The sequence below is a fragment of the Phocoena sinus genome, chromosome 13 (assembly GCF_008692025.1).
Source record: "Phocoena sinus isolate mPhoSin1 chromosome 13, mPhoSin1.pri, whole genome shotgun sequence".
NCBI lineage: Eukaryota > Metazoa > Chordata > Mammalia > Artiodactyla > Phocoenidae > Phocoena > Phocoena sinus.
Window position 1 is genome coordinate 7,314,496 of NC_045775.1, and position 15,838 is coordinate 7,330,333.

At 54.7% G+C, this 15,838-nt stretch overlaps 1 protein-coding gene across 1 annotated transcript in view; it reads left to right on the forward strand.

Moving 5' to 3' along the window:
• The window catches only part of HPCAL1 (hippocalcin like 1), a 111,642-nt gene that overhangs the window by 64,093 nt on the left and 31,711 nt on the right, over positions 1-15,838 (forward strand). The window contains exon 2 of the mRNA XM_032652976.1: positions 15,504-15,590. The gene's annotated coding sequence lies outside the window, so the exon portion shown is untranslated. The remainder of the gene's footprint in view (positions 1-15,503; positions 15,591-15,838) is intronic.

Genomic DNA, 15,838 nt, shown 5'->3' on the forward strand with positions numbered 1-15,838 from the left:
GAAGGCGCCACCAAGAGGCGTGAGGGAAGCTGGGCAGCGGGGGCCGAGTCCACCCTGAATGGCCGAGTGGGAGGTGGCTGAACTGAGCCCCAGCTAAAGCCCTTGGTACTAAATGTACTGAAGTACCTTGTGTGTCCAGAGTTGCTGGACGCTCTGGATTTATTCTGTTTTTCCATTGCTTTAGATGCAGAGGGGGTCACCTGGACAGGTGTGTGGACGGTCACTGCCATACTGCTTGCTGATAAGTTTGTCTCCCAATCGTGGACTCCGGGATAGTTAAGTGGCCTCACCCACTACCTGGCTGGCACCCGAGTGCCTGGCCACATAGGACGCCCTCCCACCTGGGCGCGGTTCCCTCCACTCCTCCCCGTCTGCCTCCAAGCCCACCCCTAGGTCCTCCCTCCTCCCTCTCTGCTCACATTGTCTCCCCAGCAGATGAGCAGCTCCCCGGGCGGTGCCCGGGGCCAAGGTTATTCACCAAAACACAGAACCACCTGCTTTCTCCTTCTCTCCTGTCTTCCATTCAACCCAAGCGCTGGGTTTGGCACTGAGACACACAGGTTCTTAGGGAGCTCTGTCCTGGAGAACTGCTGGCCCAGTGTGGAAAAGTAAACACGTAAACATATATGAACATTCAGAGTTGTCCCGGGGGCACGAGCTGCCGAGGGGCAGGGAAGGCAGCACGTGGGTAGGGCATCGAAGCAGGTGCAGAGAAGGGAGGGCTGCCGGAGCCAGAAGGCATGGGGCTGGGAAGGCCTCTTCCCTTTGGACTGAAGGCCTTAGTTGAGGCAAGGTGGTAATTTCCAGGCTCGTGTCCTCCTGTCAGCCTGGGTGTTAGAGGACAGGATGACACTGGCCCTTTTGGGGGAACTTGTTTGGATTCGGGCTCTCGATGGGATTTCTGACATAGTAGGATCCTGAGGATGCCTTCAGCTGTCTGAATTCTCTGGCATGTTCCAGTGTCGAGACTCTGCAGCTGCCTTGCCCAAGGCAAAATGGAGGAAGTATAGTCTCACGCTTGGTTTTTTTAAAAGGCTGCCTTGAAGGGAGGTGTGGGACTCCTTTGCAGGAAGCGTTAACATTTCCGAGGCCCACGGGGGCCAGAGAGATGTGGTTGCAGCTGTCAGTTTTACCTCCTGTCCCCAGAGGGGGGTGCTGCACGGTGCAGGGCGCAGGGCCAGGGGGAGCTTGCTGTCCTTTGGGCGTCTGTCGTGGAGAAGCATGTCCTTCAAAATATTTTTGCCCTGGTTATATATGTTAAATGCTCATTGTAAAAAAGGCGGGTAACGATCAAAAGAAGAAAGCAAATATAACCTGCAGGCCGACAGTTCAGAGATAATCACAGCTAACCTTTGGGGCCATCTCTTCTGGTCAGTATTTATTTACAGAGAGGTGAAGAGACATAGCAGTATGTTTTCCTTGACGTCATGTAACATTCGTGTCACGTCCCACCTTTTCCATTTACTCTCATTTCAGCCCATTTTCCTGTGTCATTAAAAAGGTTTTGTAGGGACTTCCCTGGCGATCCAGTGGTTGAGACTCCACGCTTCCAATGCAGGGGGCGCAGGTTCGATCTCTGGTCGGGGAACTGAGATCCCGCGTGCCGTGCTGCGTGGCCACAGACAAAACAAAATGAAACAACGGCAACTACAGCAAAAGTTTTTGTAAAATTTAATGGAGAGTCATGAAGTTTTGGACTTGGACGTGGTTCAGCCCAGCCTTCTCATTCCATGGAAGGTGGTCCTCGTGCCCCTGGCACCCTCCCAGGGGCATCAGGACGGAGTGGGGAGTTGGCACTGGATGCGACCCTGTGACCTGCCCCCCGTACCACTCTGCTCCCTCCACTGGAAGCGTGTTTGGGTCTCCAGCCCACAGGCCTGTGATTGTCCACCCGAGCAAACGAGCGATTCTAGAGATGAGACCTGACGTCCCAGCTTCCCAGCGGGAGTTAATTTGAAGGCAAGGTGTCGATGGCTCTGGGAGGCAGGTCTGAGGGTGGCCATACATGAGGACACGCAACTCCGCCTGCTTTTTGATGGGCTGGGCTGTCAGAGGACAGCTGGGGGCCCAGCCCTTCACGCATGGTGCAGCTGAGCCTCTGGTGACGGGCGCTGAAGATCAGTGGTTAGGTGGCCTCACAGGCAGCCGAATGACCCGACCCCCCGACGCCTTGAGTGACGGGATGGTGGTTGCCGACCGCGTCTGTGTTTTCAGCCGCCGCTTTATAAGATGTGGCCTGTGTATCAGATTGGCTGAGGGTACAAAACTGGAGAGCTGTGAAATTCCAGAAGCTCTGGTAGGTTGAAAGGACGAGCGGAACATAAGACGAATTTAACAGGGTTAAAGGCAAGCTGTGCGCTTTGGTTTAGTACAGATTCATTCATTCATGAGCGTGCAGGTTTGAGAAAAAATGGAAAGACGTGGGAGGCTTCTGCGCACACGCGGATCCTGACTCTTCCCGGTTGGTCCATGCAGGCTGCACTGCAGCCTCCGAGCTGGAGTCCGGAGCAGGCCCGGCTGTGCGTCCTCTGGGCGAAGCTTCTGGGAGCCAGGGGGCCCTCTTGTAAGGGAGGGTGGGCTCCCTGCGCCGGGTCTACCTGGAGGTCCAGACAGGAATTGTCATCACTGCAGAAAACCTTGGCACAATTTTAACTGCACAAATGTCTACAGCACCGAAGAGGTGTAGGCAGAGCTGGTTGTGAAACTGTGGGCTGCGTTTCCCTTTGCCAAAGTAAATTTATAATTAAAAAAAAAAAAATCCAGCTCTCAGTCAGGAAGTGCACGAGGCTGGCTTGGTCTAGGGACACCAGGGTCCTGCGCCCTGGGGATGGTGAGAAGGTGGTGGGCAGGCCAGCAGAGGTCAGCCTGCCTCCTCAGGGGGCCAGAGAGTATTTATGCAGGGCCACTGCTGTGGTCTGGGCGGGGGTGGATGTGTGTCTGCTGTTTGTGTCTTCAATATGACTGGCCCCTGGGCTTCTAACACCCAGGCCAGCCCTGCTGGACACAAGCCTGTGGGCTCCTGGCAAAGGCTTCCCCACCTGATCCTCTCAGGCCCCTTTAACCTGGGAGCTGGGGGTCCTGACTGCAGCCGCCCACCACCCTGTGGTGTGTCAACTGCCCCTGCCTGGGTGAGGGAGCATCTTGGGAATCCTTGGAAAAGCTTCTCCCTAGACCCCACCCCTCTGCATTTCCTCTTTCTCTGCATGGCTAACTCTTAGTCATCCTTCAGGTTGCCATTTAGATGTCACCTCTTCCAAGAAGCCTTCCCAGATCCTTAGGTAGGGCTGTACGTCTCACCACGGCCCCCCTCGAATTTCATACTCACTATCCTTATGGCACTTGTCACTTTGCCCCATAATCTCCTGGGACACTTAAGTGAGCTCCTTGAAAGCAAGATTTGCGCATGTTCCCTGTTGCATCGGTAACACCTGGGAAAGTGCCTGGCACATAGTAGGTGTTCAATTAAATGTGTTTTGAATGAGTGAAAGGATGCATATATGAGACTTCTGTTCCATCTCAGAGACCAGCCCATCACTCCTGTGAGAAGGGTCAAATGTGGGAACCCCTGGGCATCTTGGTTGGCCTGGGTCACCGCTGGTGCAGGACAGAGGCAGCCCCCAGGTCTTCATGGGGGCTCATACTACCCCGAGGGCTGGGCTTCCTAAAACATTGCCCGCTGCCCCCGAGTGGGGTGAGTGTACAACGTGGCTGTGGTCGCCACGAATCCAGAGCAGTGGGTGCGGGCAGAGCAGTGGCTCTGCGCCCTGCAGGACCTTTGACCTGGCATTTGGAGATGAGGGTGTGGTTCCATCAGCACACCCCAGGCCACTAGATTCTGAAACCAGTGGAGAGGTGGACCCAAGTGATGAGCAACAGGGGACAGCGTTTATGTCAGGATCTCACCCTTGGCACTGTGGACAGCTTGGGCTGCATGACTGTTTGTGGTGGGGCGACCTGTGCACTGGGGTGTTAGGAGCGTTCACCCATCAGGTGCCAGTAGATGACTCCCCCACTGCCGATCCCTCCCCCGCCCCAGTTATAATGACCAGAAATGTCTCCAGACACACACACACACACACACACACACACACACACACACACACACACGCTATTTTTGCCGGTAGTTCTGGATTGGCAAGCTTGCTCTGTGGCCAGAATCATCTTCCTGCTACTTGCTCTCACCCTTAAAAATGTTTCCCAGTCGTAGGCAGACAGCAGACCCACTGCCAGCGTCCGCTGTCGGGACAAGAGTAGGGGAGACGGGAGCGGGTCTGGGGGAATGAAGTTGGAAGGTCGTTTCTTTAGCCAGGTCAGATAAGCCCCCTCCTTCCTCCCCGCCAAGGAGAGAGGTGAGAAGTGTCGCTCTTGCAGAAGATGCCTCATTGCAAGGACGGGGATGGAGGGACAGAGCCCGCGCGCCCACATCACGTGCAACAAGTCTGCAGAGAGACAGCTGTCAGCTGAACGAGCGCCGTGGGCCGCGGGCGCCCCTCTCACGCGGTCATCGCTTCACCGCCACGCTGACCCGCGGCTCTGTGCCCGCCTGTGGGCGTCCCGTCCACAGCCCCTCCCCTGTGCTACAGACGCCGAGCGGCACCCCGGCAAAGTGCGTTCAAAGTGAGGGGAGCGTTGCGGGGAGGTGGGAGTCCTCCCCGGGGAACGGGCCGTGGGGACGGAGGGCGTGTTCCAGGCGGAGGAAATAGTGGCGCGGAGCCCCGCCTTGGCAGTCAAAACCCCTGAGGCTTTCCTTCCCAGCTGTGAAGTGAGCTGAGAGGCTGGAATCAAAGATACAGACACCGAAAGGGCAGAGACCCATGTGTGACAGTTGCTTTGCAAAGGTTCTTTCTTGTCATCCTCCCAAGAGCCCCCCAGAGCACCTGGGGCCCTGAGAGGCCCAGAACCTGACCTAGGGCTGTCCAGGGCTGCGAGGCCGGCTGAGCTGCCGTTGATCCGGGGGTGACTCGGGGACCCCAGCACTTTCTCCTGGTGACCTCGGCTCCAGCGTGTGTGGGAAATGCGGTGCTGCGGACTGAGCCCCAGAGGGTGTCTGGGGCAGGGCCTGGGACTCTGCATTCGAGCAAGCGGGCCGACCCCAGGCTTGGGTCCTGATGGGTGGTGGTAGGGCGTTGCAGACCCCGGAGTGGGGGCCTGGGGAGGCTCTGTGTGGAAGGCAGCTCCTTGGGACCCGGTCCTCCTGTGTAAATGCTCTGCCCAGGGGCCCCGTGCCGCCCGGGTCAGGCCGGCAGGGCTGTGATTCTCCACGTGGCGCCGGGCTTCTTTAACCCGCGGACGCGGAATGGACCGCAGCGTGGGTCCCGGCTAGAGCCGCCTACACCGGGCGGCGGCGGGATCCAGCGTCTGCTCGGCTGAGCGCTGTCTCTAATAGGATTCGCAGAGCCTTTCAACTGCCGCAGGAACCCAGAGGCTGCTGGTTTGCGGGGAATGAATAATTTATATGTGTTTTCAGATGACTATCCCTTCATCACGGATACGGCACATCGGCTGCGCGAGCTCTGTGCTGAATAAGAGGCTGGATAAGTGGCTTCGCAGGAGAACTTGCTTTAATGCTCCACGGCCCTGGCTGTCCGTTGGCGGGCTGCTTTGCAGGCTGCTGCGTTTCAGGGGAGCCCAGATGCTCTCTAGGCGCTTTCCTTTCTTTGTGGGGAAGTTATGCTTTTCCTCCCGGTTACCTGCTTTGGGAAGCACAGCCCGGAGCACAAGCTGGCCTGGGGGTTTCAGGGTGGACCAGCAACTAGGACATTAAGGCCAACAATGCACTAGAGTTCTGTCTTGGGGGGCGGGGTTGTTTCCCATTTCTGTGTGTGACCAGCTGAAAGCCACATGTGATCGCAGTCACCCTTAAAAATCCCCGATATTCACGAGTGTCAGTGCCCTCGTCGCTCACCCCCACTCCTCCGATGGTCTCCCTGACACCAGCCTCGGCACCGCTGTCCTTCCTTCCTGCCCAGGCTGCCACGCGGGTCTTCCTCCTAATCCCTTGCTTAAGAGCCCACCGTGGCTCCATATTGCCAAAAGCGACCTGGACCCCAGTGCTCAAAGCCCTCCATGGTCTGGCTGTGTCGTTCTCAGCAGCCTCATCTCGAATCTCCTCTTCCTCGGAGCGGCCTGGTTGCCGATTCATTCATTAAACGCCGACTGAGGATCCGCTCCGCCGCCCTCCAGGCGCCGTGCGTGACAGATGTAGGAACAAGACCCAGCCCTCCCAGCGCTCAGTCTCAAGGGCCAGGAGCCCCAGCAGGCGGCTTCCAGGCAGGCCTCACAGACTCCCAGCGCCCCGGGAATGGGGGGAGGCTGTGTGGGAAGGAGTCTCGGAATTTTCCACATCCTCAGCCTGAGGCCCCAGGGGTACCTGGACTGGGGCTGGATTGTCAGAGTCCTCAAACGCTCAGTGCTGGGGCCTGGGGGACCACCAGGGCTTCAGTCAGGGCACGGGGCAGGCATCTGGAGCCTGGCCTGAGGAGACTGCTCTGCGGGCAGTCTGGCCAGAGGCCCCTCCACACAGACCCCACCTCACTACCCTCTGTGCTGCCTTGCACGTCTCGCTTAATTACACTTCAGTGCTTAATTAGCGCCGCTTTCCTCGCCCCTTTATCTGTCGCTCCTCGAAGGCAAGGTGTAGTCTCTGGCAGCCTCCACTGTGCAGGTCATATGGCCTGCAGGGCCCGGCAGGCTCAGCTGGCATAGCACCGTCCGGCTGTGTGACCTCGGGAAAGTGGCTTAATGTCTCTGAGCCTCCATTTCCCCATCTACAGGTGGGTGATGATCCTGAGACTGGGGCGGTGTGTGAGTGTGCCCAGTGGTCCTGAGGTAGAGCCTTAAACGCTAGGAGCTTCAAGGGCCTCCACGTGAATGTGTCGCCTCCTCTGGTCCTTGCAGTCCCCTGCGGGAGCTCACAGGGTGGAAGCAGTCACGAAGGACAGGTGACTTGCCCAGAGCCACATGGTGACATGTCAGAGTCCAAATCTGATGCGCTTTGGGCCGTTTCCATGTGAAGGGGGTGCTTGGTACCCAGCCCCATTCCTGATGCTCTAGTACCTGCTGTCCGGGGCATCCAGGGTGGGCCCAGGGACACCTTGTCGAGGAGCGGCCTTCCTGTCCTTTGTTGACCAGCTGTGGCCGCACTGTCTGTGAAGGGAGGGGACTTTGGGATGTCAGGTGCGGTAAGGGCACCCCCGTGCTCTCTTTCTTCGTCGTTACTTACTCCAGACGTCCACAGTGAGGGACCCCACCTGGGCCTGCAGCCAGAGAACAGAGGCCACGGGGCGCCTGTCCACAAGGCATGGCCACTGTCACCTGGTGACCCCTTCCTTGGCTCCTGTTTAGAATTGCAAACCCCTCCCTCTCCCCCCTCAGGACTTATAATGTGTGGCATGAACCATACGTAACCAGAACTTAAGCCCCAAGAGGGCAGGGCTCTGGGTCTGTGTGCCCTCTGTGTCAGTGGATGGAGGCACATAGGGCAGAGAAGCAGGTGGGCTGGCCAGAGCTAGCTCCCACCTCAAGCCTGGGACCAGACCGGGCACGTCCCGGGCCGGCAGAGAGCCTCCTTCCTCGAAGGGACAGCTGTTCTGCAGGGGAAGAACTGGTTGGACATCAAGTAGCCCCTTTGGGAGTGCTGACACCTCCCCTGAGTGACCTGAGTGGGAGTCAGAAGCCCACAGTCTCTTCCTTTCTCTGGGCCTGTGGCTCCAGGAGAGACCCTGAACTTCTGGGCCTCCGTGTTCTCATCCATGAAGTGGGGGTGAGACTGAATCCAGCGTGTCCCCCGCTGTCATGAAGTCAGCTGGGGTCACGGATGTGACCCTTGCTGCCGTTCACGGGGTGCATCATTCCTGTCCTCTCCTGCCCACGGGCTTTCGAGGAAAAGAGCAATGTTGACAGCTCGTTCGAAACCCTTCCCCTCTCTTCTCCAACACCGTTACTCATAAAATTCTCAGAACATTTAAGAGAGAGGCCTGTGGCCCAGCTCATGGGACAAGTGACCAGTGGGGACAGGTGACATGCAATCTGAGCACCTGGAAGGGGCCTGAATCTTCGCATCTCTGCGCAGCAGATTGAAAGCGCCTGCATCCCTCCAGGACCGTGTCGGGCTTGGACCTGGCTCTGTGGTCCTGGGTGAGACCCTTCTCTCGGGGATGTTTGTCTGCTCAACTGCAAAGTGAGAGAAAGGGTGGGACAACGTGGGTGGTTTTTCTTTGTTATTATTTGCAGCGGAACCTTTTCCTCCCAAGTGAAGTCATGGTGGGGGTCCATGTACATGGCAGGTGAGGTGGCCTCACGGGGGTGGGGGAGGCCTGGCCACTTCCCGGCACCAGCCTGAGGTCTCTAGGGTCCCCTCAACTGCAAAAGCGTGAGGCTCGTTCTCTGGCCGAGACTGACAGCTGACGGTGGGCGTCTCTGTGGGCAGAATGTGCCCCCAGATAGAAATTACCGGCTCGGGTTTGCATCTCTCGCTCCCCCTTTCCCGGGCCTACCGGTGTTTCCCCTGTGGCTGCCTCATTGTTCTCTGTTGGCAAAGGTTTGCTTTTTCCTCCTCTGTCAGGAACAGGAGGTGCCTCAGACGCCGCCTGAGAAGAACGCTAGGCAGGGTTTTTATGGCCCCTGGTCTTTGGCATCGGGCGCCTGTCGAGTGGGAGCAGTGGCTGGGCCTCCGGAGGCTCTAGGAATTCATTAGTGGGCAGTGAGCCGTTTTATGTTCTTTCCTGCCCACGGAGGATCAAGAGTGAACAAACTCGAATGTTACGTCTCAAGGAAGTGCAGGACCGTTAGAAGTCACCTGCCCCTACCCCCAACCCCCCACCACTGGGGGAGGCCTGGAGGGTCGCAAGAAGGTCCCACTTTCTGCTGCCCTCAGTTCCAGGGAATCTTATAATCCCATTCCCCAATGCCTGGTATTTTTGTAGCACTCTCTGGTTTCCCAGAGCTCTTCTACAACAATTGTGCTTAAAATAAAAATGTGAACTCCCTGCCCCGTCCTCTGAGCCCCTGCTCACTGCTGACCCCATCTCTTACCCCCCTCCCCTGGCCTTGTTTGCCGTGCTTTGGCCACACTCACCTTCTTGCTGCTCCTTGACAATGCCAAGCACACTCCTACCTCAGGGCCTTTGCACTTGCTGTTCACTCTGCTCTGAGCTGTCCTCCTAAGTCTGTCCCTTCCTCCTTATGTGTGTCCCTGACTCAGGATTTCCCTGAGCATCCAAGCTAGAGTTACCTAGCCGCCTGGTAATCTTTGTCAGATCGCTTCACTTTATTTTTTTCCTAGCAGTTTGTGATCTGCGCGTGCTTTCTCTTTTGGGGTCTTGTTACTGGAAAGCCAGCCCTCTGAGAAGCGGGGTGCTGGTCAGTACTCAGTACCCCTGACGCCTGGCACATACAGTAGTTCGTCGGTAAATTTCTGTCCAATAAACGGATGGCTGACATTTCAGGAAGTGCAGGCTGGGCGCTGGGTCCACAGTGGTCTCACTTCGTGAAAACTCACATCTCTAGCAGCCTCCCTGGACGGATGTGGGGAAACTGGGGCCCCTGGAGGAGGTCAGGGCCTGAACCCAGCCTGCCCGACTTCAGAGCTCTCTCTTCCCACCATTTCATAAGTGGACCTATCTTGGGAGATGCCCATGGGCTTTGAGAACAGTTACCACCAGTCCTCAGCCTGGGTGGGCCTCCCGGGAAGCCCGCAGTTCTGCCGGGTGGGCTGGGATGGATGCAGGAATGACAGCGGGTGCCTTGCTTCCTTTCTTTAACTTTTTACTGAAATTTAACTTGTGTGCATTAAGTGGACAGCTTGGTCAGTTTCCACAAGGTGAACAAATCCGTGTCACCAGCGCCCGGAAGCTCCCTCATGACCATTTCTGGTCATCGCCCCCCACCAGGAGCAGCCGCTAGCTTGATGCTAACCACCGTGTGTCCGTTTTGTAAATGGACTCACGCAGCGTGTGCTCTTCTGTGTCTTCCGTTTCACTCAGCGTCATGCTTAGGGCTTCATCTCTGTGCCGTGTGTCACTGAGGCTCGTTTTGATTGCTCTGTGGTCCTCCACTGTACCAACGCGTTACAGTTTCTTATTCATTGATGGTGGATAGACACAGGGACAGTTTCCAGCAGGGACTTTTACAAGTCGTGCAGCTGTGAGCCTTCTCGGTGGACGTAGGTCCAACTTTCTGTCGGGAACACATCAAGAAGTTGGATTTCTGGTTCATGGCGTGTGTGTAGTCATCTTTAGTAAATATGACAGTTTTTCAAAATGGTTGGAGATTGTAGGTTCCTTTTGTTCTGTGACAGGAGCTCAAATACCCAAGTAATGGGAGTGGACACAGGAGCTACAATAAGACGTTGTGAGTGCCCACTGGAAGCTGGGAATGCAGCTGGCCAGCCGCCAGGGCCCCAGGTGACCGGAGGGCTAGTGCTGGGTACTGGTCATGGCCACGCAGGGCTCAGGGTTTAGCTCGCTATCGCGTTGATGTCCTTTCCAGTCCTGCTCCCCTTTGTGAAGCTTGCATCCTGTGTGGTCTCACCAGCACGTCTTGGCTTCCATGGTATGTTCTGTGGTCTTTCCCGCCCCCGGGGACACCTGCAGGACATGCAGCCCCTCTAACTCAGTTCTTGAATTGAGCAGTAGAAGAAAATGCCTCTGTCTTGTGCCAAACGTCTGTGTGAAAGTATTCTGCGAGCCACTGCCCTCATTACCTGGGGACCATGGGGGGATTAGTCATCCCAAAACCACAGTCACCTCAGAAATAGTCATAATCCAAAATCCATCCGTCTTTGACTCCAGACCCACTATATTTTTCTCCCACCGGGACTTTGCTGCTGAATTAAGTTGGACTTCAGGATATATTAAAATAATTTGTCATCTCTTGAGCACACATCCACCCTGGTATGAGTGGGCAGATCAGGGGCAGCCCAGGAGGCCTGTGTCTGGGCGAGAGGAGGCGTCGAGCCCTGGCAGGAAAAAGCTTGTGTAGCTGCGTTTCCCAAGGGCTGGGCAGCAAGGACGATGGGCACTGAGCCCTCCAGGCCTGGGCAACTAGAGGAGGAACTGGCCCCAGAAATGGCCCTAGAACTGTTGCTTCTTAGGTGGCAATTCACAGTGAGTGCCCTGCGGGGCAGCGTGTGTGGTTTCGGGAACTGAGCTCTTTCAGCCTGGACCGAGGGTGTATCCTGAGGGGACTCCTCCCTCCCTGCCCCACCAGTGGACCAGATCACCTCCTTGAATGCAGAGCCATCCTTAGAGCTTGTGTTTGGCTGCCCACCCCCAACATCTGGCACAGGCCTGCGGGTACCCCACTGGGCTGTGGGCTCCTCAAAAGTTGGGCCAGTGTCCCTGCACCTAATACACACTGCAGGCACTCAGCATGTTTCTGGAGTGCATGCTGTGGGGAGAGACGGGTGTTTCAAGGCAGTTTTGCAGCTCAGCCTGGACTTGAGTCTGCCAGGTTCTCAAGGTCGGCCACATTGACGAGCTCTGAGCCCCGTTGGGTCCCCGGGCTGTAGCACTGGGAAGCCCTGTAGTTTGTCTCCCTGCGCCTTTGCCGTTCTGTCCTCTGAGGTAGAGAAGCACAAGAGCGCCGGCCTGGATTCTGTTTTTTTAAAAACAGCTTTATTGAGGTAGAATCCACGTTCCATACAATTCACGCTTAGAACGTATACAGCGCGATGGTTTTTAGTACATTTACAACTATATGTGTTGCTATCACTAATGGAATTGTTTTCTTAATTTCGTGTTCGGATTTTTCATCGCGAGTGTACAGAAATACAGTTAATTTTTGTATGTTGATCTTGTATCCAGCAACCTTGCTTAACTTATGTTATTAATTCTATTTAGGTGGGTTTTTTTGTGTGTGTGGATTCCTTAGGATTTTCTATATATAAGATCATGTCATCTGCAAATAGAAATAATTTCACTTCTTCTTTCCAATTCGGATGGCTTGTATTCTTTTTCTTGCCTAGTTGTCCTGGTTAGAACCTCTAGTATAATGTTGAATAGAAGTGGCAAGAGTGGGCATCCTTGTCTCATTCCTGATCTTAGGGAAAAAGCATCCGGTCTTTTCACCATGAAGCATGATGTTGGCTGTGAGTTTTTCACAACTACCCTTTGTCAGACTGAAGAAGTTTCCTTCTATGCCTAGTTTGAGTGTTTTTATCATGAAGGGATGTTGGATTTGTCAAATGCTTTTTCTGCATCAATTGAGACGAGCATGTGATTTTGCTTTTTATTTTATTGTATGATATACTACATTAATTGATTTTCAAATGGTAAACCAACCTTGCATTCCTGAGATAAATCCCACTTGGTGTGATGTATAATTCTTTTTATCCTTTATGTTGCTGGATTTGGTCTGCTAGTATTTTGTTGAGGGTTGGTTTGTTTTTCTTTTCATCCATGCCCATTAGGACATTCGTCTGTAGCTTTCTTCGCTTGTGAAGACTTTATCTGGTTTTGGTATCAGGGTAGTACTAGCCTCATAGAACCAGTTGGGAAGTGTTCCCTCCTCTTCTATTTTTTGGAAGAGTTTGTGAAGAATTGTTATTAATTCTTTAAGTGTTTACAGAACTCAGCAGTGAAACCATCTGGGCTTTTCTTTGTGAGTAATTTTTTGATTATTAATTCAATCTCTTGCTTTGTTATAGGTATTTCAGACATATTTCTTCTTGAGTCAGTTTCGATAGTTTGTGTCTTTCTAGTTGGCTTAGAGTCTTACAAGAATGTTTTCAAGACCTCTCTGCTCTTTTAGTCAGTGTTGACATTTAGTGCGTTCTTCCTATGAGCAAGTCTTTTGTGTGTGTGTACATTAGCTCATTTAATCTTTATAAGAGCTTGAGAACTAGGTCGGATTATTATCGTCTCCATTTTACAGCCTGGAAAACTGAGGCAGAGAGAAGTTAAATAATGGGCCAGGGTCACACAGCTAGGGAATAGGAGAGCTAGGATTTGAGCCCAAGCAGTCCAGCCACACAGCCCTCTCTGTTCTCCCGAGGCCTTGCTCTGTGCTAGGAGCTGGGAGTACAAGAATGAATCAATCCTAGTCACTGCCTGAGTCACTCCTCAGAGACCCCAGACCTAAGAGAGGGAGGTGCCTTAGGCCTAACGTGAACGAAGGGCTGAGAGGTCAGGCAGGGCCCCAGGAGAAAGTGATGGGTGAAGAGGGCCTCCTAGGAGGGTTCAATGCAGTGGGGCATGTGGGTGAGTCAGTGAGTGTGCCCCCTCCCCAGGGCTTTTGTCTTCTACCTCTCCTCTGTCCCAAGTGCCCAGAGAAAGGAAAGGGTGTCACAGAGAACCTTGCCCTACGACGCTGATGCCCCATCCAGCAGGAGGAGTTTGGAGCAGTACAATTGGGCCCAGGAGGTCTGTCTGAATCACCCAGGCCTCCGCAGTTTGCTGTCCCGGAGAGGAAGAGGCAGGACCATTTGTAAGACAATTGTGAGGCAGAAATCAGGAGCAACCAGACATAACTCGACATAATGATTTCTGCATAATGACTTCTGCTCCTCGATTCCATCTCGAGCAATGACTGTAATCTTTATCTGTCACAGGAAAGCTGGTGGCTGGGGGAGCCCCTGTGGCTCAGCGATAGAGCCAGGAGGAAATTTGCAATTTGAGTTAATGGAGTGTTCCCAAGCAGCCTGGGAGCCAGAAGCCTCTGGAATGATGGCCCCTCCTGCTAGGAAGCCTGGTGTCAGAGCTGGCCCAGCCTCCCAGGGATCCAGCCCCTCCGCTTTGTCACAGATGGGGAAACTAAGGATGCCAGAGATCACAGGGCCGCTCAGCACAGGTGCACCTCTCTGCTCTCCCCACTGCACAGAGCTTGCCCCGTGAGAGCTGGGGTGTGTCTGGTGAGACAGGACGGTGTCCATGTGGACTAGGGATGCTTTCATCCATCCCTGAGCTGATCCCTGAGCTCGATGTTCCTGCAGGGCTGCCCCCATGAGGCTGGGAATGGTGGGGCCTCTGTGGCCGGATGTTGGACTGACCTGCAGCCAGGCGAGGCCCCTAGGTATTAATTGTGCAGTATGGCTGGAGGGCGGGGTCCCCGCAGGAGGGCTGAAGCCCTGGGACCCACCTGCTCCAGCTCCGGGAAAGCAAAGGCCCCCCTAACCCGAGGCGGTGCCTTCCCCCTGCACTCTCATGCCTCCTATAAGCCCCTGTAACTAACAAGTGCATCTGGAAAGAGCAGAAGTGGGTTTAGGGATTTGCATTTTGAACGTCCCACTTAGCCACGTGTGACCTTGGCAAGTGTCCCCAAGTCTGTTTGCTCCTCTGTAAACCGGGGGTTAGAATGGACCTTCCCCGCCAGGGCTGTTAGGAGGCTGTTAGGATGATAAAATGACCACCAGACACAATGCTTCTAGCACATTCTGCCACCGACTCTTGTTACCGGTTTTCACGAGGGTGACCTTGTGGAGGGCCCTTGACCCTGTCCGGACCTTGATTTCCCTGAGTGTCAAAGCAGAGATCACAGAGTCGTGAGATGAATTCGCTGAGATCATTGACGTGAAAGCGCCTTTTCAAAATATGAGACGAGGCGAGCACAGAGGAATTTTAGGGCAGTGAAACTGCTCTGTATGATACTATGATGGTGGATACAGGACATTAAACATTTGTCCAAACCCACAGAATGTAAAACACCAAGAATGAACTCTCATGTGAACTATGGATTTGGGGTGATAATATGTATCATTGTAGGTCCACCAGTTGTAACACATATACCCCGGTGTGTGGAGGGGATGCTGAAGGTGGGGAAAGTTGTGTCTGGGGGACAGGGGGTCTGTGGGATCTCTGTGCTTTCTGCTCTGCTTTGCCGTGAACATAAAACTGCTCTAAAAAATAAAGTCTATTAAAAATGTTACATATAGATATATATGTGTGTGTCTGTATATGTATAAAATCTGTAAGTGACCTCCAGTGAGAATTTCTGGTGGGAAGATGTGTGGCTTTTCTGCTCCACGTCTGGAATCCTAGCAGTGCGTCTAAGTAATGTAACTGGCATATGAAGCTCTGTATTGGTGAAGCAGGGTCGAATTTCAACTCTGAGCAAAGCGCGCTCTGCCTGCAGTCATGTCCGTGTGATGCATTTTGGGGCACTCGTTTGTCAAACACGGATTATTTATTGAGCACCTGCTGCATACAGGCTCTGGGCCAGGAGCCTGCTGCACAGAAACAGACGCCGCCTCCCTGCCCTTGTGGAGCTCACAGTCAGTTCGGGGGAGCTGCAGCCCCTCAGCCTGCAGCAGCAAGGGGCGCCCTGGGGGCCCTCACACTGTGGGGGCCTGGGCTTTCCCGGTGGGTGAGCTACTCTGTTCCCGTCCTCAGGACCGCTCCAGTGAGTGCATGTAAACCATCATCATTGCTGTGGGGGGAGAGAACCTTGTACTGCGAGAAGATAACGGGGAAATGTGCGTAGATTGCACGGAACCGACCGGGGAGAAAGTCAGTTGCTCTGAGCTGGGGTGTCCCCACCCCACATGACTGGTCTGTCCTCTCTTGCAGGGCATGGTCTAGCAGCCCGGGCCAGGACGTGGAACCGGCCTCCGAGGTTCTGATCCCTGCTCCCTCTCCGCCTCCACTTGGCCTTGGGTAAGTGTTCCTGGAGACCAGACGGGCCTGGGGGCAGGTGAGGATGGAGAGCTGAGGGGCCTCTACCACTCTATGGGATCCCGACCACGTGCCGGTGTGCACGGACTTGACCCAGCTCAGCGGAACAAACAGGGAAGACCGGGCTTTGCGGGGACAGCCTGCCCAGCACTCCCATGAGATGGGTCAGGAAACTGAGGCCTGGAGACAAAAAGAACCACCCAGGTCCTACAGTAGTCTAGGTTTCTTGT